This window comes from Manacus vitellinus, unplaced genomic scaffold, assembly GCF_001715985.3.
Source record: "Manacus vitellinus isolate BGI_N305 unplaced genomic scaffold, ASM171598v3 scaffold_104_pilon, whole genome shotgun sequence".
Lineage (NCBI taxonomy): Eukaryota > Metazoa > Chordata > Aves > Passeriformes > Pipridae > Manacus > Manacus vitellinus.
In genome coordinates this window covers 754,378-780,759 of record NW_021938821.1, presented here as the reverse complement: position 1 = coordinate 780,759, position 26,382 = coordinate 754,378, and the positions used below count along the sequence as shown (strand labels likewise).

Below are 26,382 nucleotides of genomic sequence, written 5' to 3'. Positions count from 1 at the left end.
CGTCCCCGGCTGCCGGTGCCGGCGAGCGGGATCGGGGCTCGGGACCGGGACCGGAAAGGGCGGGAGCGGCAGGGTGACACAGGTCCGGGAAGTTGAGGTCGTGGCACAACTCCTCCCGCCGCGCGCGGTCCGATTGGGGCGGCTCCCGCTCCCCTCGCACCCCGCTCACACAGTCCTCAGACCCCTCGCACCCATTTCAGTCCTCACACAGTCCTCAGACCCCTCGCACCCATTTCAGTCCTCACACAGTCCTCAGACCCCTCGCACCCATTTCAGTCCTCACACAGTCCTCAGACCCCTCGCACCCATTTCAGTCCTCACTCCCTTCACAGCCGTCACAGTCCTTAGACCTCTCGCACTCCTCACGGGCCCCACAGTCCTCAGACCCCTCACAGTCCTCAGATGCCTCACACCCTCCCCTCAGACCCCTCACAGTCCTCACTCCCCTCAAACCCTCCCGTCAGACTCCTCACTCCCCTCACTGTCCTCACACCCTCCCCTCAGACCCCTCAGTCCTCACTCCCCTCACACCCTCCCCTCAGACCCCTCACAGTCCTCACTCCCCTCACAGCCTCCCCTCAGACCCCTCACAGTCCTCACTCCCCTCACAGCCTCCCCTCAGACCCCTCACAGTCCTCACTCCCCTCACAGCCTCCCCTCAGACCCCTCACAGTCCTCACTCCCCTCACAGCCTCCCCTCAGACCCCTCACAGTCCTCACTCCCCTCACAGCCTCCCCTCAGACCCCTCACTGTCCTCACTCCCCTCACAGCCTCCCCTCAGACCCCTCACTCCCCTCACTGTCCTCACACCCTCCCCTCAGACCCCTCACTGTCCTCACACCTCTTACGCTCCTCACTCCCCTCACACCCCTCACAGTCCTCACTCCCCTCAGACCCCTTGTTGCCTAAAATGGAAGAAAAGAACCCTCAGACCCCTACTCACCTCACATTCCACCGGCCTTGGGTCCCTCTGCGCCGCCGCAGCTTCACTGAGATCCGGGGCGGAGGTAGGCGAGCCTAAGGCATCAAGACTTTCAATCAAGTGTGTGCCCGCCTGCCTGAGGGCAGGCGAGGGGGGACCCATCGCTGCACAAAAACACTGCTGGCTTTCCAAAATCATGGAAGCGCGTGTTCGCCTTCACATTTGCACTTTGTTCAGGGAAAAAACCCCAAAAAACAAACTTATAAGAAAACCCACTTGATCACTGACCTGAGTAGCCAATGGCACAGTGCTGGGAAGGTGAAACATGAGTCGCTTCAGATGTTTCCAATGGGAAGTTGATTGAGGCCCAGAAGGGAAAGGAGAGCACTGTCCTGAGGGCTCAGCGCCGCTACTGCAGTGAGCACCACACTAAATTCCACAAATGTCTCATAAATTTAAGCACATGGCCCTGGACACCAGAGCACTCGGTGGAGGAACAACAGTAACAGCAGAGGCTCAAAACCCCCAAAAGCATGGCTTATACCAACCAGCAAAAGGCAACAGAAACATCCCAGAAAACAAAGCTAATGAAAGCCCTCACATTTATTTTAACCTTTTTAAGACTATTTCAAGCTGGTTCTGGTCACAGCCCAACTTCTCAATCACTAGTGCTCCTCCAAGGTCTGCTCCAAGCCGGGACAACACCCAATGCCACAAGAATAATTTGATTTAGTTGGTAAATTCCCAATTTTAACACCTATGTATTTCCTCCCAGTCTGTGTGTAGCAGAGATCAGCTGATAACAAGCATCAGGGACTATTTCCATTAAAGCTATTATCTGAGAAGACAAGTTTTTCATTCAGTTTGGTTCCTTCCTTCCTTCCAACCTGTTTCCCCTCATGTGTGGGCAAGGAAGCTGTGGAAACTGAGGACATTTTGTATGAGTTTCCATACTGAACTTTCCGATTGGGTTTAGGAGGTCTATTTGCAAGCATGCTCGTATTGCTGGTCCCTGAGGTGACATGGCACAAGCACTGCAGTAAAATTCCCCAAAGTAATATCTTGGCATGGATGCAGGCTTTTGCCTCAGGAATATACACATTTTATGGATTCACCACTGTTGCCAGTGAGAGGCCTGCCAGGCTGGCTGAGCTTTATGCTAGCTGCTGAGCTCATCTCGTCCTGACTCACGCACAAGCACATCCAAGGCAGTAAAAACACAAAATATTTAGTGGAATTTAAAATGAGTTGTGGGCTGTTTCCTGTTTATGAGCTGTGGGCTTCTCATCCCACACCAAATGTGTAGCAACCTCCATCTACAGCACGGTCAGCAGGGAGGGCTGTGTTACCCCAGACATGGAAGAGAGCTCTCTTAATCCCTGTATTGGAAGTGTTTCTTCTGAAGAATTTGGATACTTTTCGTCCATAAAAACTGCTGATGTTGCAGAAAGCATCTGTAGTGAAGGAGTAGAATCTATTCTGCACTTAAAATATTTATACAGGAGACTGTACTGATTCATTTTTTAGTGAAAGAGCTTTTAAAGTGTAGATTACTGACTGAATTGTGTAAATTTGTATCACATTTCGAATCTTAATAACATACTAAATATCATAAACATCCATTAGCTATTTAAATGTGCAAGCTTTTAGAAATCACAAAGTAGATTACTTACTAGGCTTTTAGCTGGAATAAGATTTAATTAGTGTTATATTCTATTAATATGCAATAACCTTATTGCTATTGCCTAACAACTTGACAGTTGTGAAACAAGCAGCCAGATTTGTGCAGTAGTTGATTTTCCATCTTTCCAGTAGCCAGTCAGCTTTGCCAGAGGTCTGCACAGCCACATGCAGCATTTCTGTCACAAAATGTTTTCCTTTGCAGAACAAAAATTCCTTTTCCTTTATTTAAAGGCCAGACATGGAGCCTCTCAAAACAATTCTGTGGGAGCAGATGAGCAGATCCAGTCAGCACAGACTCATTCAGAAGCCTGGGAGAGAGACTACACCAGGAAAAACTGCCAGCACCTTCATCACCTCCTCCAGCTACAGGTAACACACGGGAAGTGGGCTGACCCTGCACTCAGATGGTTGCTGTGGTTTCTCTTGCTGATTTGATGACAAAGGGTTTAGCAGACAATGGGGCCTTGCTTATGCTGGGTCATGACGAACGATTTTCCCAAGAAGGTGGATACAGCCACAGAGCCTTCCCATTCGGGTATTTGTTTGAACAGGCACTGCAGGCACCCAGTATCGTAGCCAGCCCTTTATCAGCTGAAACAGCAGATATACAGTTCTGTTTGTCCTTGAGTGATTATTGAAGTTTTACAGAGCTAACATGTGCTAAGTGAAAATTAATTTAATACCACTGAATTACTCTTCTTAAATGAGTAGAAGAGGCTGGACCATCACGAGGCAAGAAGTTTTATGAACAGAGGTCACTAGCAGAAGTCTAGAAAACTATCCAAGCATAATTTATGCCTTTTATGTATAATTTTGTGCACACTGAATCCTGCCCATTTGTGCCTTGTCAAAATATGTCAAAGCCAAAAGTCCCATGTGATAATGAACAGGAGATGGTTACTTCTGATTCATTTAATATACACAGTATGCAAATTATTGTTTAAAGAGCAATTCTCTCTAACCAGACCAAGCCCCTTAAAAAAAACCAACAGCCAAGAAAACTGTTGGAGCAGAGGAGATCTGTGAGATGTATCCACCCTGAGCTTTCCTTAGGAAGCTCTGCCCCAGTAGAGCAGTTTGGATACAGAAATGTCTGTGCTGCTTTGCTTGGCTGTTGGTTTTAGGGCAGGCTGGATTTGCAGGTTGGCTTTTTTTCAGATGCACGTCTCTCTCCTGGATTAGAACAAAGCTCTAAGACTAAAGGTGATAAATGAAAACATTTAGATAAATCATAGGAGGCTCATCTACCTCATTTGAATATGACAGGTTTTGGATGGAACCAGGATTCGAGTTACAGGTTTACACAAGTCTAGTGTTCCACAAAACTATTTAGACATTCTTCCTGTTTTGTTTTGTTTTTAAACCTGAGATTGTATTTCCCAACAAAAGAAGCAATTGAAGTTGTTACTTATAAATTTTCGTTAGAGATGTTTACCATGCCATCAACGTAAGGTATAGACTCAGTCACTCAGATAACTTCTATCTGTATTCAAAAGTTACTTTGTTCAGTACTTCTTCCTTATTAAAATAATTCATTATTTGTCAGAGTGTCAAGATCAAACATTCCAGGTCTCCATACGTCTCTTCCTGTGTCCAAAAGCCTTCAGAACAGTTGCATGTAAGATCACAGTGCTTTGAACTTATTAACGCTTCCTAAGCCAGAATGTTTGGCAATCCTCTCATTGCTCTTCTGGAGGAACCAGAGGGGAAATGAGTGACTTGAAAACAGTTTATGGGGCATAAGCAATTTCTCTTAAAACTCAGCTGTGGCTTTTCTTCCCCAAATTTGCCTAACCTTCTCATCTGAGTTATTTCTTCCTTCAGTGTAAGATTCCTTTTCTATATGTTTCTTTTTGTGCTGGACACTACATTACCATATTCTGCAGGATTTAGCAGATTTATTTGTGGGGTTTGGTTTTTATCTCTGAGAACTGCTAAAAATCAGCTAGACTTAATATAATAAAATTACACATTTTTAGAAAACAAGTCACTGCTTGGTATCTTGAACTGGATAGAAGTTTTATTCTGTTACTGGGGTTGATTGCTCCTTCCTTCAATGCACATGGTACATGCCACAGTGTGACTGAAGGGATAACAGTTTGCTCCTATTTTGAAGTTTTTTCCTATTATCCTTGGAAATAGATGCACTCTTAATTTAATTGCTTAATGCATTTTAATTTATTGATCCCTGTATTTCCAGTCCTTTGAACTGAATACTGTTTGAATGTTTCCTATTTCAAAGAAAGAGTTTCTTTCCTTATCCAGGCTTCTCACTGGCTCCTACTTTTGTTTTGTTGGCTCTGTGAAGTCTTCATTGCCCCTTTTCCCCAGTCTCAGTTTCCCATTCGGTGTTTTATCTGTCTCACTGAGATTCTCTTGGGCAACATCCTTAAAATCTGTCCCTGTTGTCCCCACCATAGCTATGATTTGTATCTTACAAGCTGACTATTGCAACATCTCTTTTGGCCTTCATTCTACCCCCTCTCCAGCCAAAGCCATCTTTCACTGACCCCTCTCAAGTCTCTTTACTATTTACGTCAACTCTGTACCCCCTTTGATGTCTGTTTCCAATTCCCAGCCTTTCTTTCCTGTAACACCTGTGCGCTCTCTACTCTCCTCTAAGAATCCTGCAGAAAACCTGCCCTTCCCCTGCAGAGCTTGTACATGAGCATGACCCAGCAGAACACAGAGGGAAGGTAGAATGTTTGGTGCATCGTGTTTCTTAATGCAATTATTAGTAACTTCTTGGTTTTCTCTTAAAAGTGTCTTCCTCTATTTCCCTGCAGTGTGTGTGTTCCCTCACATGGCTTGATCAGCTTGAGCTGTCACTGGCAAATACTCCCAGCATGCTCCCAGCAGTGCTTATCTACTCTTGTCTGGCTTTAGTTGTAGCCTTAATGGAAGCTTCAGAAGTCCCTGTTTATGCAGATTTCAAGAAGGAATTGCTGTGAAAATGTCAGCCTGCTGCGATCTCATCTCTTTGTAAATAATTCAGTCCAAGTGCAGAAATTAAAACTGACGATGCAACTTCTGTTTGCCTCCGTACTCTGCACACCTCAGGCCAAGTTCTTCGTGCTCCAAGCACATCTGTTTAGGAGGGAGATGCAGTGATGTTACAGGCTGTGCTGCTGCCAGAGCACCCAAAGAGAGGCAGTGCGAATCAAGTGCTTGTGTGCTCATTTTGGTGCAAAGTCCAGTGGCTCCTGAGGACAAGTTCAGAGCTAAGCTGCTGTGCTTTGGTTTGGAGCAAGGCAGTTAAAGGAAAGGACAGGTTGCTGCTGTGTCCAGAGTGGTAGCACGTGGCACTGGTGCCGTGTGTCCACTCAGTGCATTTCCCAGAGCTCACCCAGTCAGTTTGGCAGTCCTCCAGGATCCTTCATACGAGCAGTTTCTTTGCCTTGTACTCACTTGCACTACTTACCGCTTGTACTACTTCCCCCCAGAGGAAGGGCAAGTATTGTCAAGTAAAAATGTTGAGTTTAGGCTCTTAGGGTGTGTAAATGTGAGACTTAGTCAAAGCAATTAGCTGAGTAACTTCAGCTTCAATTATTTTCCTACCCTGTTTCCAGGCCATGACTAACACTTGCAGTGATACACACCCAGCCTTTTCCAGCGTTTGCAACCAGTACACTGAGCGTTGGCCACAACGGCCTGGGATGAAGAACAACCACAGAGTCCATTTCTGAGCTCTTTGCTTAATCATTGCACATCTACAAGTCAAATTTTAAAACAAAAGCAACACACGTATAAATGCTTTGTAGGTACCAGTTTTTCCTTTAAACTTCGACTGTCCATGTTCTGATTCAAGTATTTCTCACTGTTCTTTACACTTACCAGCTTTGCTGTGGGAATAGGAGCTGCCCATAATTAAGTCCTAGATTTTTTTAAAACAAGTATTTCTAAAATTGTTTTAAGTGTTTGATAAAAGAATTTCTAAACAAGATATTCAATAACAGAAGAGTGAGGTCAGATGAGACTTGAAAACATATGCAGATTGACTGTGCTATAAAACAGATTAACAAGATCACCAGTGGCTAGAAATTGAGGCTCGCCTCAGGCTGGCAGCAGAAAGGCCACAGTTTTCTGATCCTGTGGCCTCAGAAACATCCCAACACCCAGTTCCACCTTTTTTGTCCTCATGCCACATTGCATCACTCCTCAATCTTCCCAATTCCAGCTCCTGGCAGGGCCATGCTGTGAACCAGATCAGGGGACCTGTTCCACTGAAAAATAAGAGAAAAAAGCATCAGAAAATAAAAATCATTTCACAATCTACTTCATGGCACACGCCCCACACCCTGGAGGTGGCACACTGTGATGGTGGAGCTGAATTCCTTCCATCTGCACCACCTCCCAAATCAGCCTGGCATCAAACCCCAGTCCAGCCCGACCAAGGACACAGAGAAGGTGACTGTAGTAGCAGGGGATCTGAGGGATAAGGAAAGAGGGCAAAGGGCTTGTTTTGCTTAGAAGATGGCTATAGGGAACCCTGGAAAAACAGGCCATTTTCAACAGGATCATGAGGAGCAAAGCCAGAGGATGTCTGTAGGACTGGAGTGAGGACAAGTCCTGATTGTTTGGACATGAGGAATGTAAGCAGTGGCAGGAGCCTTCTGAGCTTGCAGAGCTGGGGAAGGACGTCACTGCAGCAACACCAAAGCATCAGCTGCTAACACTGTATTTATCCAAACCGTAAGGAACAATTTGAAATAAGAAGAGGTTTCAAAGCTGTGTTTAGCTAAAAGATCTGTGTGGGAGAGGGGTGGATACCTTTGGACTGTGTTAATAATTAAGTGGAGGAGTGTGTTAAAGCCTATGGAATGGACAGCATGGTAGTAAAAATACTGTGACTCACCGAAGCTGGAGGTTAGCAAACAGGCACAAGTAAACACAATTGCACATGACAGATCCTTGTGCACCTAGGTCCATCTCTCCTTTGTGAAACCAAGGCTGAGATGCTCCATTCACTGCTGGAAACCTCTCGACCTCATGGAAATCATTTGATAATGAACCTGCAAGAAATAAAAATTGTCTTGTTCAGAATTAGATGAAAATCCAGCATGTTTCCCAAAGCTTTCTTATAGATTTGCAATATTCAGTGTATTTTCCACTTTTGTTCTCTTAATAATCCCTGAGCTAATGTCTTGCCAGTTAAAAAAAAATACATGAAGAAACCTTCTTTTCTTGGATCATTTCACTCACTCTAAATGCAGTGAGAGCCAGAAGAAAAATCTGGATACATGGTTTGAAAGCAGCAACTGCAAGAACTTTTCTAAGCAGCAGGCCTGTGAAGTCTGCTTTTCTGCATACTCGTGTCATCAGAGGTTTAGTTTTTAACTGAGTTATTTTAAAGGGCTTCCCCCATACCTTAAAAAAGTTATCAGCTTTTGCATATATTAATATAATTCTCTCCCCTTCTCCCTGTTTACCTCCTGTTTATGGCTTGAGGTACATTTGGCTCTAGAAACTGGCAGACAAAATCCATAAGGTCTGAATGTACAGCGGCAAATATTCCAAAGCTGGTCTCCTGCCAGCTGACCACCTCTGGGGGTGCACATACACTGGTTGTCTGGGTTCCCCATTCCTATAGCCAGGGCTGGAGACCCAAGGATTCCCAAGGCACTGGGAAATGCTGAGGACAGGACAGGCAGATCACTGATGCTGTTCCGAACGAGCAGCATCACACAAGAGCAGTTAATTAGAGCTATATCACAGCGTTTTGCATCCATTTAGAGTTTTGTTACCAATTGCAGTTGCTTTGATTACCTAACTCATCTGCGTGTCACTTTCCAAATATTTGTTAGAGAACACAAAATATTTGCTGTTTATCCTGGGGTTCAGCATTACAAATGTTTGTTTAATGTCCAAACTGGGATTTTCAAATGTATCTGATATCTCAGTATACCTCCAGTTTATTTCTATTTAATCTGGAAAGAAAAAAGGTCTTGTCAGTATATACCTACCCTGCCTGTCTCATCCTGAAATGTTTACATTCTGGGAGTTTGCCTGTTGGAGCTGTGTAAAAGGTAAAGTGCCCTGTCACTCTCCCACGTGTTGTCAGGTTTGTCATCGCACACAGACATGCACAAAAAGCCTCTGATGCCCCATACCCAGAGACAGGTACCTCTGCCACTGAAAACAGGGCTGAAGGCACAGCACTGTTATGTTATTACAGGGCAAATGAGGGCAGATTAACTGGGGGTGTGAGCGTGCTGACATCACCTAATTACTCGGAGGTAGAATCACAAGTGCTGTCTCTCCGCTTTGGATTGTACAGTTAGATTAGCTATTACCTATGACTGTGCTCTAAGTAAAAACAAACCCAAGCCTTTTTTTTTTTTTTGACCCAGTAAAGCTTCAGTTACAACACAAAGTGAAAAAAGTCTCTTTTTTTCTTATTAAGGGCAATGCCACAGGCTAATGTTAGGAAACTGAGCCAGGAAGAAATCCTCAAAGTGAGGTGTCACAGGCTACAGATCTGCACTTTAAGGTGTTCTGGCAGCAGCTCAGCACTGCTGAAAATGGAAAATCCCACTCCCTCCTCCTACCCTTCCTTCAGGCACAGGCTCCACCATTTACCTTCTTTGGGCTTTGGTGTATTTGGTTTTTTCAAGCCCCCGAGAAGACTGGCCAGTTGTCTGTAGGTGAGTGAGTTGTGTTGCCTCACCTGGGAGCCACGGAAGACCAGAGGTGGCACAAGGGCAAGAGAGGACACCGGGAGAGGGCAGGAGGAACCCAGACCTTCCCCTGGCAGTTGCAATGTGTTACCTCATTTCACCTGTTTGTTAAACCACAGTTTGGAAGAAGGTGGTAAAGGCCACTCACTTTGGATATTTAAAAACAGATCAGAGTGGTTGAAATCCCTTCTGGGTCCTTTGGTTTCCCACTGCACCAATATTGGTTTTATTCCTCTTTTCTTCCCCCATCTTCAAACCCCTGACTGGGCCAATGTCTCTCTTGACAAGCACCCTCTATCCTTTCCTGCTCTCTTTGTATCATTCCTTCAAGCTCTATTTCTTTTGCAAATTTTTTTTTCTAATTAGTCAACTCTTCATTGACTGCTATAAATGTAATTATACTTGAATTCTTGCTCCTGTTTACCTCACTATTCAGTTCTTTGGGGCTAGATTTTAGCACTTCACTCAATTTTATACAGTGCTGTTTGCCAATGCATAGCTAAACATCCTAAGACAGCTTTGCAACTTACATTTGCTCTTACACAAAAAATTTGAGTCAGTCATTATCCCACTATCAATCCCATGAACTATATACAGAAAAATATGATTTATTACATAAATAAAGGTGAACTATACATTAAAAAAACAGACTGGAATACTGGAATCAAACTGTACTTAGTCCAGGCCTAATGAATCTCTGATTAAAAATAAAATACAATGCTGATTTTTTCCCCCTAAATTCTGTAAAATCCTAGAAGAGCCCAGTTGGAACAATCAACAGGTTTTCACCGTTTTTTCTGTTTCTAGCTTTTACATTTTTTCACTCCAGAAATAAGAACTTTACAGCTGGCACGTATATTACACTAATGATGCTTTGATTTAGAAATACAACTGACAGATGTTGAATTAATCTAGTCAGATTTTAGTTACCTTTGAGGCCTAGCTACAGTGTTTTCTTCTGGAAGGTATGCATATTCTTTTTGTCCCCACAGTTGGTGAAAGTCAGGCTGCCTTTCGACAGTGATGTTTTACTCAGGTATCCGCTCCCATCCCTGAATTGGAAAGATGGGTATTGTTCTATCGGAGAATGTACTTTGAAATCAGTCTTAGATTTGGTTGCTAATCTGGTGGCCCGGCTTTTCTCTTCTGTAAACAGCGATAAATAGTTTCCAGTGGGCCCAAAACCAGCAAGGCTCTTCACTAAATAGCCTCCAGGCAGAATTACTCTGTGTTGAAGGGACGACCCCTACATTAAAAGAGAAGTTTGATAACAGAAACATATGAAAACACTGAATGCTTCCTGCAACATACCCTGTGTGCAGCCCTCTGAACTGGGACAGCTGAACTGGACACTGCTCCAGCAGGAACAGCAGGTTGTACCCAGGGCAGCCTGTACCTAGCACGAGCTTTCTGATAAGCTCCTGGATACCAAAAAGATTATTGAGCAAATATGTTTGATACAGTAGGCTACTATTTTATATTGTTTTTTCCATTCCTGATCACAAGTCATCATAGCACTAGTAAAAATTAGGTTATTCAATTCTTTGTTGCTTCAAGAGAACGAAAACATAGTTTTAAAAGATATTCATGTACCTTAGGAAAAACCTCCGCCTTTATTGGCTGGATTAATCACTTGGAGCAATGTGCTAAATACACTGAGCCGTTCTTTTTGTGGAACACGAGGATCAAGCCTTGGTTCTTGGCAGCCACATCGTTCATGCCGAGCATACTGGAAGCCACCGCTGTTATTTTTTATTCCTCACGGGACAGCAGAGTGCTCCACAGCAAATAAAGGGACAGCTCCTCCCAGAGGGGCTTATGCTGGAGCAGCAGAGAACTCCCAGGAACTGGGGGACACAAGGGTCACAGTAAAGGTCACCATGAAAGCTTGATGTGGCACCTATGTTTTGAACTCTGTGTGGGGCCTGGCACGCTGCAGCCGTTTTTATGGGTGGTGTTCAGACTGAGGCTCAGGAAAGGAAAATAGTGGACTGCTGAGACATACCAGATGCAGAGACATTGTGGAGGAAAGAAACGGAGACCTTCAAGTTGTACTCTTTGGACACTGAGGAACTCCGAGGGGAGCCTGCAGGCGGGATGGCTATCGACATTTCCACCCTTTTGTGTCCATCAGTACCCTGCAACCTGTCCATCCAATACCCAGGAGCAGGTTCTACCTACTTTTGGGAGGGATTCTGGGACACAAAAGTGTTGGGGTTATTTCTGCCTCGCCAGATTCACTGCTGTAGAAGAGCCTAAGCCGGAAAGCTATTTTATAAAACTATAAAAACCAGCAAAATTGCATTCTTGCTGTCCTCTCATATCACTGCCAAAAAGTATCCGTGGCAGCAAAACTGCAGCTGATGGGAGGTCAGTTCTCCTGCAAACCACATAAACCAGTCATATGTTATCCCTTTGTCCCGAGTAACACATATGGATGCCTGTATTTCTTGTATATATTCACCTCTGACTGATGAGCCTCCCCCAGCAACTGGGCGAGAACTTACAGAGAGAGGAAGGCAGAAGCAGGGAACACATTGCTGCATATTAACCCTTCCAGCATTACATGCATTAACAAAGCATTGTTTTCAGAAAAAGAAGAAAGACTAACCACCTGCAGTGGCTTAGCTTTACAAAGTGCAGCCACCTGGTGTGAACAGAGCTACTCTTCCTACTTGTCAGCACGCACGGACGCCGTGCCCCGCTCACCCCCAGGACTGTACAGTCAGCAGCAGGGTTTTTTAAGGATTCAGCCCTGCAGAAAACAGCTGTAACAAGTGCAGTTCTTTGGTACTCTTCCCTGTGCTGTTACTACTTTCCTTATCCAAGGCACCTTTTTGCCAAGTTCATAGCAGAGGAGGGAAAGGGACTGTCTCTTCCTGCCCTCCTCCCTGGATACAGAGAAGGTCACGGAGCGGTTTAGGTTGGAAGGGACCTTAAAGAGCATCTAGTTCAACCCTGCTGCTGTTAAGAAACAAAGGAAAGGTTGTCCATGAGGATAAGCCATTGTTGCTATAAGAGTCCAGGATATACCAAGATGCTTCTAAACCTAGAAAAATGTACTATTTAAAAACCCCAAACAACCAACCCAATTACAGGGTGTATTGCAGAGATTTCAGGCCTGATGACAAATTAGTGGGAGTTTCATATAACAGGTGATATTTTAGACAGACATCTTAACACTCAATGTATTTACAAGACTTTTTTGTGAGCACCATCTGCGTGAAATGAAGATGAGTGCCTACCTACTGAAATTATATTCACACTTACTGGATAGAACCATTTTCTCTTGTTTAAAATATTTCTCCTTGCATTTGTCTTATGGCATTACAAGAACACAAATAAGTTGTTTCCCATAAACTGATTTTTTTTTCTTTAGTCCTAATACAATTTTGTCTCTACAAATAAAAAATGCCCCCCCCCCCCGGAAATTATTTAAACCTAAAAATGAAATATTTTCTGTTTAAATTACTCTCTGGTTGGAAAGAAATGCTGCAGTCCCTCTTCTGAGCAGACAGAGCTTTAAGGCACAGCAGATCTGAGCAACGTAGTCATCAAAGCCACTAAAGCAAGCCCTAAATCCAGTTTTAGCAAACCATACAGTACTATTCTGAAGTACTCTGGGAATAGTTTCATATTACCAGCAGCTGGTTTAAAATAGTAACTGGACCATTGTGCCATCCTCTAAAATAATGATTCTATCATAACAAAAATATTTGCGTGAAGTAAACGGACATTGGGTAACTGTGGACTTTTGTCCCAACGATTGCACTGTGTGAGGCCATGTTAAAAACAAGGTGGAGAGAATACAAAACGGGGATAAAACTACTTGCACCCTTTTTCCATACTGCTGCTTAGCAGAGTATCCATTTATCCTTTGACCAAACATAAAAAGACTTATTTCTATTACCAAAAAGAGCCCCCAAACCCACCCTCCCAAACCCAAATAAACATACTTCTCCCTTATTCCTAATGCATATGACTGGTACACTAAGCTTTGAGAAGGAGCTCAGTGTGTGCTGGGAACTTGAGCTGCTCACCTCCTCTCCCCTAGTTCCCTTAAATCTGTGTCCTTTGTTTCCAGCCCTATACTGAGCACTTCTTCAGCATCCCTCATTTGGGGCAAAGTAGCTGATTTGTCCCTATGCTCATGCTGCCTGCCCAGCTGGCACTCACTTCTGCAGTGGGAAGAGACCACGTCAGCAGGCAAACACTACCTGTGTTTCTCTTGACTTGCCAATTTTAATGTAATTTGTGAGGACTTGATTTCCTTGACGCTTATATCCCCCTGGCAATTTTGGTTTAAGTCAGACTGTGGAGCTGCTGGGTGCACATCATCCCACTGTTCACCTAACAGGACCCAGCCTAAATGCAAGGGACAGGAGTCCCCACCACCACGTGAGAAGCACAATCACCTGCTTTGGGCTGGTACAAGTTACAGCAAAAAAACACCCTATACAATTCAAAATCTGCACTTACTGCACCTAACAATTATTTTCATCACCATTACTGACAGCTTCTCTATTGGCTTTGGTGCAGCAATAACTCAGATCAATGAATGTCTCTGTGTGTTGAGAAATTCCATCTTTATACAGAGCACACTAAAACCTACAAATTTCTCACACGAAATCCTAACTAAGTGTTCTGATTTGTAAAGAGCACATAAGCGTGGTACAAATCTGCAGTTCAGCTTTGCTCTGATTTCTGATTTGTACTTCTACCTGCATACAAACGCACAGGTCCAGGCGGTGTGCAGGGAGGTCGTTTCCTCAGCTGCAGCTCAAGGGGTTATTTATTGCCAGCAGTGAGGACAACGATAAACACCTGACCTCTAGTGGCAGCTGGGGGGGAGCAGGTGAGAGACTGGAAATGCGGCAAAAAGAATTGATGGAGTCGGATGGAATTGTGGAGCCTGAACATGCATTAGTTGCTTTGTTAGCTTTTGTTTAATTATCTTTTCTACTGAAATCCCAGTTCAGAATCCAGAATATTTTTGTTTCTCAAACTTTTCTTCAGATATATTACTAATTTTAAGAAGTGTGTGTGCCATCTTCCAAAAGAAATGCAGCAATATCCTAACAGGTTTTATATCTTCATATAGACAGTTTTTGGTAAGTTTGTTGCTTTGGTTGTTTTCCCTTCATGCACACAATTATTCAACAAGCCTGTCTGGGTCCTCATTAGGCTTCATTCCTGCTCCTCACTGACACATAACATCTCTCCAGTGAAAATACACGTTCACTATTGGCACTCGGGACATCAAAGCTTTCATTCCTACTGGGCTAAAAACACAGCAGCTATTCCATAAACAAAGGTCATAACCTTTCTAATCAAGTGGTTAACCCAAATACTAAATCCCCTCCATGAGAAACAAGAGTTTTGTTTTTAGCCCCTGTAGGATTAAATTTCAAAGTGCTGGTGTACACAAACTTTCTCCTAAGTAAAAAACCATAATCCGCAAGCTACGGTTAAACCCACCTTTGGTCACAGCTTTGTGAGGCCTTCAGGCCACCAACAGTCTTTGTAACAGGACAGTGGCAGAGCTGCAGGAGGACTGGAGCAGTGGCAGTCTCAAGGGGTCATTATTTTATGAGCTGGAGTTAGAGTAACTTCTGCTTATTTCCTGAGCCCAGAACGAAAATGAAGTTACACACGACTCAAATCATTCTGTGCGTTAAAAACAAGTCAATACGGATACATGAGAGACGATTTCGGGGGGGGGAACCAACTGTGGTAGCAAATATCTTACCCATTTAAATGATCAGATTAACTGGGACATAATAGGGGTAAATTTGTGTTTTCCTTACAGCTGCAAGCACTGAGTTGAGAAAGGCATGGACCCAGTACTATACTGTTTAATTTTAATGCTTGTCATAAAAGAACCCCTTAAATTACCATAGTCATGTCTAATTATTTTTTTTATGTTTGAGCCATTCATATGTCTTCTATGTAATATAAAAAAACCCTACAATATTTTCATCAAGTAGCCTCTGAGCAACTGATTTTTCTTCTGCCTGTTGAAACTAGTTCAAAATCCCCATATCTTCGAGGTGCTTTGGCACACAACTAAGATACCAATGGCTTGTCCTACACAAGATGTCAAAGTGAATTAACAAAAAACATGTGAATTTAAAGTGAATATAACTCAAACATATGTAATTTCTCTATGGACACTCATTTAGGAGTCAGCTGGCCATAATTACCTTAACTGAATTCATGCTCAAAGTGAATTAAACTGAAGTGAACTAATGGTTTATCAACATGCAAGAGACACTGTACAATAAGCTCGGTGTAAATTCACAATTCATCAGCTGCTGGGGCTCTGACTTCCCTTGTGGAAATGCAGTGTGCCCTCAAGGTGCCTTTGTATGAAGTAACTTAATTTTTTAGGGAAAAAAAAAGCTATATATGGAAGTGTGGGCTGACTGATAGCAGGTGCAGAGGTGATTGGATTTCAATGGTGCTATGCCTAGGAAAAAAGGTCGGCATACATCATCTGAGCAGTTGAAGTTTCTCTGCCATTTTGTGACCATAATGGCACTGCTATAGGGTCTGTTTTGAACTGGAGAAAGCCAAATAGCATTTTTGGTGTTTCCACAGCAGGGGAACAGGTCAGTTAGTACCGAGCACCTGGTGTACCATCAACTCATACTTTTATTCACTGTTCAGTAAATCACCATGGAGGAGGGCAGAGAGCCCTGAAACGTTTCTGAACGAAAACATCCAAAAGCAGTTACATACTATAAACTTACACTGTTACTCAATTTGGTTTAACTTGGGTGTTAATTTTCCCCTAAATGATTTCCCACCTTTCTTTATTCATTAGATTTAACAGCATCTTCTATTGGCATAAACAAAGCCATGCAATAAGAAACATGGAGAAAGAAATATCCCTACTTGCAGGACTCCTTCAAATATAACCAGGCAGTCTGTCACATTATTATCCAGTTAGGAAAACATGCCAGGCCTATTCATGAGCCATTCCTGCTCATTTTTCCAGGCACAGAACATTTGTGCCATAGCATGCCTTGTCAGACTTGGAGCCCTTCCAGTACCTGATGAGCATATTAACAGAGCTCCCATTCACGGCCGGGAGCTGCCAGTTCTGTCTAATTTTAGTGGAGTTGCTATTTATAGTGGGATGGCTGCGCTCCCTCCTGCGGCAGCCTCGCCGCTGCTGGCCGTGGGGGCAGGGGATATTTCGGGGCTGTTTTGGTTGGCTCTCAAAGGTTCCCGGCTGTAATTTACCTGAGCCCTCCCCCAGGAGCAGCGATGCTCCACCAAAGCCCGGGGCACTGCCGGCTGGGCGGCTCTCGGGGCAGGAGGGGCTGGCTGTGCCCATGACACGCTCCAGTGCTGTCAGCACGGGGGGAAGCTGGGGTCAAATCTCTCTGTGCCAGAACACTTGAATTCCTTTGGCCCTGTTTCCCTGTAAGAGCACATTAATAATAACAGTAGTAACAATACCTACCTTTGCAGCACAGCACTTTGTGAGAATTTATTTGCTAACTTTGCAAGTAGCTTTAAATGCCAAAACAGTTATGGGGAAGAGATTCTCCAACGTAGGCTTGGTGGTCAAATTTCCAGTTAAAAAGATACTTTTAGTACTTTGGATGTGTTTTAGTAATTGATAATTAATGTTTTAATAATTGATAATTTGTTCCCAGTATTTTTGGTGTGGCAGGGTGGTGGTTGAAAAATTAAATTCATCTTTTGTAAATAGAAATTGGGGTTCAGCTCATTTTAGATTTTCAAAACAAATGCTGGCCTCAGCAGGGGCAGGTTTGAGTCGCAGAGTTTCAGTCCAGATTGTAACATTTGGGCTTCAAAACATCCAAAGTTGATGGTGTCTACTCCTGCTTTGTCTCTATATAGGCCTCTGTTATGCATAATATACATCTCCCAGATTTGTAAGAGGTGCTTGCAGGGGTTGTTTACTGTCTTTCTCATGTTGTACCTTGCTTACATAGAATACATGTTCTGATCATCCCTCACTGTTGCTCCAATAAACAGGAAGACTTAGGAGTTGGAACAGATAACACTATGAGAGCAAAAAAATGATCTTTGTACTCATCAATCGTAATTCCTAGTTAATTTGTGTATCACAACAAGAAAAGGGTATTGAACCAGCAAAGATTTTGGTTCAGCTGAAATTCATATTCAGCCTGGCTGAGATTCTTCTGAGAACTGGAAGTGAACCAGAAAAGCAGTTGAAGAAAGAAATAACTGCATAATTCTGTGGTATGCAGGACAGAAAGTATTCTTTTCCCTGTTAATCTGTAGCTGACTGCTCCACATGACAAAGTCCATGCCCCCCGGATCCAGAGGCTGTGGGCTGGTGGAGGACTGTCATTTCTCTGATTTTCAGCGTGTTTTAGCTGCCTGGCTATATGAGTAAGAGTGTTGTCTCCATCCCTCCTCCTCCAGCTGAAAACAGATGTTCCAGGAAAACAAGTGGTTCAGATGCTACTGGAGATACAGTCTGCAGTGCTGCCTACTGATATCACAGGTAAAGCTGTCACACAGCTTTAAAAGGGCCCTAGATCAACCAGTGTTTCAGTAGTTTGAGGACGATGTATGGTGGCTGAGGATGTGCCCTGGGTGTCACTGGCAGGGTAACACCACAACCCTGGCAGCTGCAGGCGTGTCTGGTTCTCTGTTTTAGGGATGTAGAAGGAGGGGTGACTCAGCACACAGGGGTGACACGAGTCCAGCACGGTTCAAGCTTCCACGTCCCCAGCAGCCCCAAACATCTGCATGTGGGTAAAGCATGTATGCGTGTGCTTGGCACTACACCTGTGTCTCACTGAAAAGAGAGACATCTCACCTGTGTCCCAAAACATTAAATGGGACTGGGGGGCAGCAGCCCCTCTGCCAGGTGCCCACAGCACAGGTTTTCCCTTGAGCTCTCCCCTCACGCCTCAGTCAGACCGGCTGACTGCACGGCTCACTGCAACAGATTACTAACCCCATTCTGTAATCACTAATCAATTTGTACTTTTTTTAACAGACTGATTTCCTAATGCTCTGATTTAGTCACTTCTGAGAACCTCCTTCAAGCATAGCTTCTCACAGAAAAACCCACCAGAGTCTGAGAGACTCCTTACTCGTACAGGCTGTCAAATGTCCCTCCTTGCACCACATCAGCCTCTCTTGGTAGCCCGTCTTGTGTTGCTTTACAGTGTCTATTAAGCCAATTAGTTATATTGTCCTCATTGTTTGCATTTTACATGTTTATGCAGCCCTTTCAGAGAAAGCTGACACATTATTGCTGCTTACATAAACTGTCATTTCTTCCACGTGTTCTTGTGACCCATGGAGACATTACTCTGTTTTTCATTGTTTGATTCAGGCCTAATGTGATTTCTCTCCAAAATGCCTCCAGCGAAACCTAATAATATCAACACCTGTTGCTCTACACCATACAAGGGAGAGTAAAAAATTATCCGTGCTGACCAGTCACAGCAGCTTCTCCTGCCACCACCTGGTCTTAAATGAGGCCCAGAACTGAGGAGCTGATAACGCTGGGCATGTAAAGCAACGGGAGACTGGTGCCCTTGGTTAGCACTGGATACCAGCAGTTGAGAGGCTTCTTAAGGGAAACTGAAGTCTAAATCATTTGGTGTCTCCAGGAAGAGGCCTATATATATATTTCAGATGCAAGAGCGAGAGACTGTATCACCAGATTTATATTTATATACATAAGTTTGCTTTTGATTAGCCTTTTCCTTGGCTCTGGAGCCCACAGCATTTATTGCTGTATAATCAAGGTTTCCTGCAGTCCCTGGTTGGGATGAAATACGCTCTACACCCAGAGCACTGTTTTCAGGCCTTCAGTATTGATTCAGGGCTATTTTCTGCTTGTAGCTACAAAGTAGAAAACTATAGCTATGTTTCAGAGGTTTTGGCTGTTTCTGGATCTCTTCCACCCCAAGAAGGCAGAACATTTTCAGCGTTTAGAACTGATGATAAATTTCTGTTATTCTGTTGTCAGCAGTAAGGTCTGTCTTTGTGTATATAGGAAAGAGGAGTCGGTGTTCCCCTGAACTGTGAGGCACAGAGCTACAGCAAGTGCAAAAGGTTCAGTCCCTCCCCTCTCCAGTAGCTGACTGTTGTTACAACATATCCTCGCCATGCTAAATAGATAGGTCCGGTTTTGTGCCCTTAAATGTGCTAAAGCCTTGGCACAGAAGCACACAGGATGATCCCTGTTCTACACATAAAGACATCACATGCCCCTTTCTATGCTGGTGCAGTGTTTTGACCTTTCTTTATTTAAATATGCATTACAAGCCCAGCAAGAAGTGCAATACAGTTTAGGCTGTGACTTTATACTTTCATTCTATCATAAAATCTGAGTAATGTGTCCCACTGGAATGGTTATAATTGAGCACACAAATCAAGGGTGAGAGGCTCATGACAGGAAAAGCAGAATCAGAGGAACATCTTCATGACTCTTGCATAAGCCTTTTATTATAAAGGCAAGGAGATACAATGCAAAAATTACTAACTAGTAAACTAACTGATTACCCCTAGCAAAGTCTGCTGTTAGCTCAGACTTCTTTCAGCTGCAAGTCTAACCCTGGCCAAACTGGGGGACCCCCACAAATACAGCAGCTTTATCTCCACAACGTTCCTCTCAAGCCAAGTCACTCCTGCAAAGAAAACCTACCAAAGAGAAAACCATCCAAAGGAAAGCAAGTGCAGCACTGTGACAGCTTCTTGCCAAAACTCTTTCAAACCAGTGCTCCTGCCATAAAAAAAACCCCTTCACAACTTCTAAACTTAACTGAAAAAGTCCTTTCAAAAAATGAGACTGTCCTTCCAAGGATCCATCCTTAGCTGAGGCAGGAGTGCTACATATACTGTGCTCATCCCCATGTGCCCCTCACACTCTGACAGCTCAATGAGCTGCCGAGGGCACCACAGCACATTCCACATCTCCAGTGGTTAACCACAACAGCCTGGGCAAAAGCAGCTCTTTTTGATCACTTCAAATCTGCCCTTCTCTAGGCCTGTTGCTGCATGAGGCAGGATCTAGTTGTTCCTGCTCACCTTTTCCACACCATCAATAGGGAAAGACTAAGATGAGAACAACCACTTAGCAAAACCACAGGATCTCCTGATGAGGCAAGTCATCAGAACAACACTGAGGACAAAAGGAGGTAGCGTGTTCATATTGTACCAGGTCTTGCCATACGTCACTTTATCAGTGCTACAGCTTATTCAAAAGACACAAGAACCGCCTGATTTAGATGTTACACTAAAGACATGCTGTAGTGTTAATGTTTCCAAAAGCTATTGGTTTTGATGTCATGATAAACAGCACATACTGTGAGGACATAAGCATGAGAAATTCAGTAATGAGTTGAAAAACAGCTGGGGAACACGAAGGTCCCAAGGCTAGTGGGAGGAAAAAGTGACATCACTCACCCTCCTGTGGATGCCACTTTGAAGGAGACCAGATATCTCAGGAGAAGCCCCACAGTGGTGACCTCCTTGGGCAAAGCCCAGGCTTTCAGGAGCTGGCACCTGGGAAAGAAATGGCAGCAGCAGTGGGTGACAGAGCAGAGCAACAAACCTCCTCCAAATTATGTCCAGCAACTAGTTTGTCTTTAACCATAACCTGTGCTAAAAGAAAACTAAAGAGGTGCAGCTAACTTCATGAACACGAATCACCTCTCAACTCAGTCAAGCAAATCTGCCTGCAGAAGAGGAGGCAGTTTTGTGTTGACTGTCAGTGCTGACGTCTGTCTTACAGGAGTCCAGACTTGTAAGGGAAAGGTGCTTCAAATGCGGACTAGTAGCCTCTCAAATTCCCAAAGAGCATCTAAGGACTGGCCTGGTTTAACTTTCCTTGCTCTAGAAAGGGCTTACAATGGGACCAGCAACAAGCAGCAGGAGAACTGGAGAGGATGTTGCTCTGAAAATTTAGAAGAGCAGATGAATTATTATTTGAACTGTTGTGTGCCTTTCAAAAAGAACATTTCCCCTCCCCACCTGCCAAATAAACTCACCAAACACCCCAGGCCATGGGAGCCTTGCTATAGCCCTAGGCTGTAATCAGAGGGAAGACAAATTTCTTTCCTCAGATAGAGAGATAATGATAATAAATCTGAATGAAAGGGAGCACACCAGACCTTGTCTTACTAATGGAGGGAATGATACTGTAGCTGGAGGGCATTACTGCCCTGACCTAGGAGAAAAAAACTCCTGTTCCTGGCTTCTGGTTCAAGACCAGGATGTCAGCAGCAGGCACCGGCTCAGGAGTCAGTTGTTGGCTGTAATTACAGCTTCCCTCCCTCCTGGCAGCTGTTTGGATGTGCAGCCCGACCCAGAGTGTTCAGTGCAGGCCACGGTCCCACAGGTGACTCCGTGCAGCTCTGCCCTGTGCTCCAGCCATCCTGCACCTGGGGCAAGGGCTCACTTTATTCATCTGCAGGGGAAGGGCAGGGCCTGTATTTTTCCTCTGTTCTACAGTTTAGGAATAATTGATAATGCTGTAGAGTAGAATTGCTTACAGCACTTCTTTCCTTGTCCCTCAGTCCTATCAATGAAATTAGGCACAGCTTTTGCTCCATGCCTCCCTGAAAGACAAAGGATTCTCCTTCAGCACCAAAAGCAGAGGAGCTCTGCCAGGTTGATGCCACAGCAAGAGATGGCACAAGACAGAAAGCCTGCTCGGATCAGTGTGGGGTTCCTACCTACCCTGATGCTGTGTGTCTTTCTGGCACTTTGTCTAAAATTCATTTAATTCACCAATGGCATTTTAGGATTTCCTACATGTGCTAAATTGTAATAAATGACATCCGCTGATGGTAAAGAGGATTATGGAGGGTAGGGCTGCCTGAGACAGCCAAAATCCACTGGAGATTGAAAAGGTGTGAGCAGTAAATAAAAGGAAATCCTGGATCACCATATAGTGTTCAGCTCCCACACTTTGACCTCCTTTGGTCCCTTCTACATTTTGTTAAGATCGTATTTCTTTATGTGCTGCCTGGCTTAAAAGCCATCATAAATCTGTGGCGTGCAGCAAGAATAACAGGGAAGGCACCGTGTAATACAAGGGGCTCTAATTCCATCCCAGGCACTCAGAGGGAGCTGTAAATCAGTGTGGAGAAGCTTTAGACGGGAGAAGTGGGGCCAGGGCTGGGAAGGCAGCCGCAGCCTGGCCCCATCCGCCCTCGGGCTGAGCCCACCTTCCTCACCAGGGAGGGGAACAGCCTTCCTTCCCCTGCTGTGCTGCAGGGAAGGGGCTCACCCTGCCCCACAGCCCATGCCCTCTGCCCTGGCCCTGCCGGGCTCCAATCCTCTCCCTCCCTCAGCCATCAGGGGACCTAAACTAAGGAGAAACTCCAAGTATCCAGTGAGTAACATATCCTCCGTGTTGCTGCTGCTGAAAAACATGGTCTGCTGCCAACCCAGAGCACAGAAAAACCACCAAAAAAGAGTTCTTACAGTTCTTTGGCCTTGAACAGCGGCAAAACTACTTAAAGTACTTTTTGGGAAAAAGTGCACCTACCTACCTTTGGGGGAATAACCTGTGGGATGAGGCACACGGTTCGTGTATCACGGCTTGGAGCACAGCCCAGGCGTCGCTCACGTCGAGGTGTTTGCTTCCCCGGCATCATCTGTAAAAACCAAGTCACACCTGCTTGGCCCACACGTGGCCAAACCACAGCCTGTCTCCCAGCTGCCCCGGAGCTGTCTCCCAGTCCTGCCAAGGAGCTCGGGCAGGACCAGCCCTCCCAGAGCCATCTGAGCTGCCTGTGAGCTCACCTACTCACCCAGCTCACGCAGACGCAGCTCCGCCACTGGAAACCTGGGAAGAGCTTGAGCTAGGGATATACTATCACATTCAAAACAATAAAATCTTTTTCCTTGCTCTAGTGTGAAAAGGTCTAACCCTAAAGTGGAGGCTTTCTGAGGGAGACTTTTCTAATACTCATTTTACTCAAGTTTTGATAAAAAAATGTGAATGATCACTTTTTCTTTTTTCTGCCAGACAGTAGAACATGATGAATGTCTGAAATGTAATGTATTTATAAGGTTTCTTTGTGCTACAGTTAAAACCTATTAAGCTTTGGAAAAGCTGAATTGCAAAGGGGAATGAAATGGAAACTTATTTGTCCATTTGAACTTCCAAACTCAGACTCTAAGATTTGGTAGGACAGGGAAATAAAAGGTGAATCATTGAATCCTGGGCCATCAATCATTTCATTTTACCCATGGTAAACAGGAGAAAAAGGGAGAGAAAAAGAAAATACAACCAAAGTTGTGAACATGTTGAAACTTCAGGGGAAATAAGTTACCACGTGGTAACCACGGGTATCCTACGCCGAACCTCAGCAGAGGTCACCAGAACAAGCCAGCAAGCCAAACCTAAATAAAAATAGGACCTATGGGATTGCCCATCTGATTTTCACATAGTCACTGCTGCAACACCATTTGTCAAGCTCGCAGGGTAGTTTTTTACCAGATGTGAGAGAGACAGTACCAAACCCAGGCTGAAGCCAGAGAGAAGAGTGTGTATGCTTCCACAAGGGAATAATCTGCCCAGGAAGGTCTGTAAAGTCCAGCATTCCACTGAAACCTCCCAGATCCCCCAGTGCTGCAAACTGTGTTTTAACAGTTCCACAAGTGAGATGTTTTTGTCATCAAAAGCAGATGTTAAAAGAACCTGTCTTGCTGTGTAAAGGAAGGATTAAACTGCCTTTTCTCCTATTTTTGGGTATATTTTGCATGTGGGAGAACAAGTTCTGTGTGTGCAACCAAACCCATCACCTTGCCATTATGTTTCCCCTCTTCCACAGATTTATGGTGTAAGTTCATGTTCTCAAAATATCTTTAATGGACCCAATATTTTCTGTCCATGGATTTCCAGGTGCGGTTTGTGCCTCTCAGATAGCAGAGAATTCTCTTTGGGGGTCATTAAAAGTCATGAAATGAGCCTGCTTATGAGAAACTAAGGGACCAGTCTGGTTTTTGGGTTTTTAGTTCTCATTCTCGATTTTCACTATTACAGCCTACCTGCTGAAGAAGTCACGCGACTCATCTGGTACTATTTGTAAAACACTGTAAGATTCCTGAGGGAGGGGGAAGTTGAACAAAACCAATGCATTGCTAGTAAAATTTGTTGCACTCAGATGTCAAGGAAATACAAACATCCTGAATGCAACTTTGCAGCATTTTTCCCATAATAGCTTCATTCCATTCAAATGAATCAGAAACAAAACAGATTGAGAGCAGACAAACTTTGAAATACTTAAAAATTCTTTAATTCAATTTTTCATGATAAAGACTTTTAAAAGGATAATTATTTTGCAGGCAGTTACTAAAAATCTACATTTAAAATCTAAATGTAGAGCAATTAGTGACAGGATAACAACAACTGTATCTAGACTTACTTTGCTGTCTCAGAAGTACGTCTCAGTATATTTTAGCTCTCATTTCTCTGCGAATTAAGACACTGGTGTTGTTATGCTGCTTATCAGGGAAGGCAGTAGGTTGTATAGTTATCTCCTGATTGGGGCAAAATCACTACCCTGAAACCACACAACCTACTACCTCATCCTGCTAGAGCATCATGTACATCTTCTGAAGGAAACCAACATTTCACCATTTGCACACACGTTCTGTCCCACCCACTTCTGTAACTGTGGCCTGCTGACCCTTCCTCACAGTTCCACTGGAAGTCAGTCAGAATGGGTGAGGTGACTCCAGAGACATCACAACTGCAGTGCAAACACTGTCCCTCCCAAATTAGCAATATGTAACAAAAAGCAAGTGAAATCAGGATCCAAAACTGATTAAAGAGATCTCTCACTTAGGGCTCAAGCATTTACCAGTTCCAGGGCAGAACACGAGCGACTGGAAGATATCCTCCTTGGTTTTTGTCCAGCTCGTCCCTTTGCAGTTTCTCAAACAGCCGACACAAAGTGGATTTAAACAGCTGCTGACTCCAAAGTGGCATTTTCTGTTGACCATGGACACAAATGCCAGAAGGTAAAGGAGAAGTGGGTCAGCTGTTTCCAGAGGGTCACTCTCATGGCAGCGCAGGAACGCTGGGCATGAGCAAGTCCACTGCAGACTGGGAAAAGGGCTCACTCACACCCCCCCTTCTCTGAGAAAACCACAGAAAGGAAATGGCTTTTGGGTCTGAATGGGAAATAGAGGAATCTAAACACTGTAAGGACATTTGTGTACAAGAGCCAAATGCAATGTACAGGCAGAGCCAGGGAATGTTACAGTTGCAAAATCTCTGTGTTGTCTTTCAAAGGCACATCCAGCGCTGGCATCACAGCCACTTCAGGAAAGACAGTAGATTGTATAGTTATGTGACAGGCAGGGCATAGCCCTAAAACTATACAACCTACTACCTCACCCCAAAGGACAGTCAGACTCTGATCAGATGAAGCACAAGCTGTATTCCCAGACAGCTGGATTGCTTGGTGACAACCTAGAAGACAAAAAGCTCTGGAGACAAATATTATCAGTCTTGAATTTGAAACAGTTTGCTATATACCAGACAACATTCTGCTTAATGAGCTCTAGTTTCATGTTTGAAATGTTTAATAGATCTGCAACTTGTGAAGTCATGTCAGTGACAAGATACACGAGGGAAAGAGGATACAGCATTCATTTTTAATAACTGCACTTGTGTACTTCCAACTCTGACACAACTGTATCCTATCAAACCAGTCTGTCACTTTGGGAACAGGCACTGCTATGACTCACAGAGAGGATACTGACTTAGAAGGATTGTACAGCATGCTCCTAGATATTCCTCTATTATCCTAATGGGGAAGAGCTGAGGCTCTCTAACTGAATTTCCCAAGTCCCACATGAGTAAATCCCTAAGACTGAACAAAGGATTTCTCAAGACTGAGGAACTGTTGCGGCCTACTCAAACACCACACTAGTCCTGATTGAGCATAACCCAGCTCTGAATTGAGCACCAGACCAACAGACCCTGCTGGACCACATACACCTTGCTCAGGGGGGTTAGCAGAGCTGCCACTACAGCACCAACTACTGTCACCTCAAACCTGTGCTGCAGTTTGAGGGGGTTGTTATTCCCCACCACATGGTTTGGCGGA

At 44.2% G+C, this 26,382-nt stretch overlaps 1 long non-coding RNA gene across 2 annotated transcripts; it reads right to left on the bottom strand.

Annotated features, from left to right (window-relative positions):
* Positions 1-1,105: 1,105 nt before the first annotated feature.
* LOC108644263 lies at positions 1,106-26,382 on the bottom strand. Of its 2 annotated transcripts, XR_001923163.2 has the most exons (7): positions 23,071-26,382; positions 22,810-22,914; positions 20,717-20,815; positions 10,214-10,529; positions 7,462-7,618; positions 6,206-6,829; positions 1,106-5,693 (listed from the first exon to the last, which is right to left on the bottom strand). It is a non-coding gene; the product is annotated as an uncharacterized LOC108644263 (long non-coding RNA). The 2 variants fall into 2 exon arrangements; XR_001923164.2 differs by lacking the exon at positions 1,106-5,693 and having other exon boundaries at positions 6,358-6,829; positions 24,691-26,382.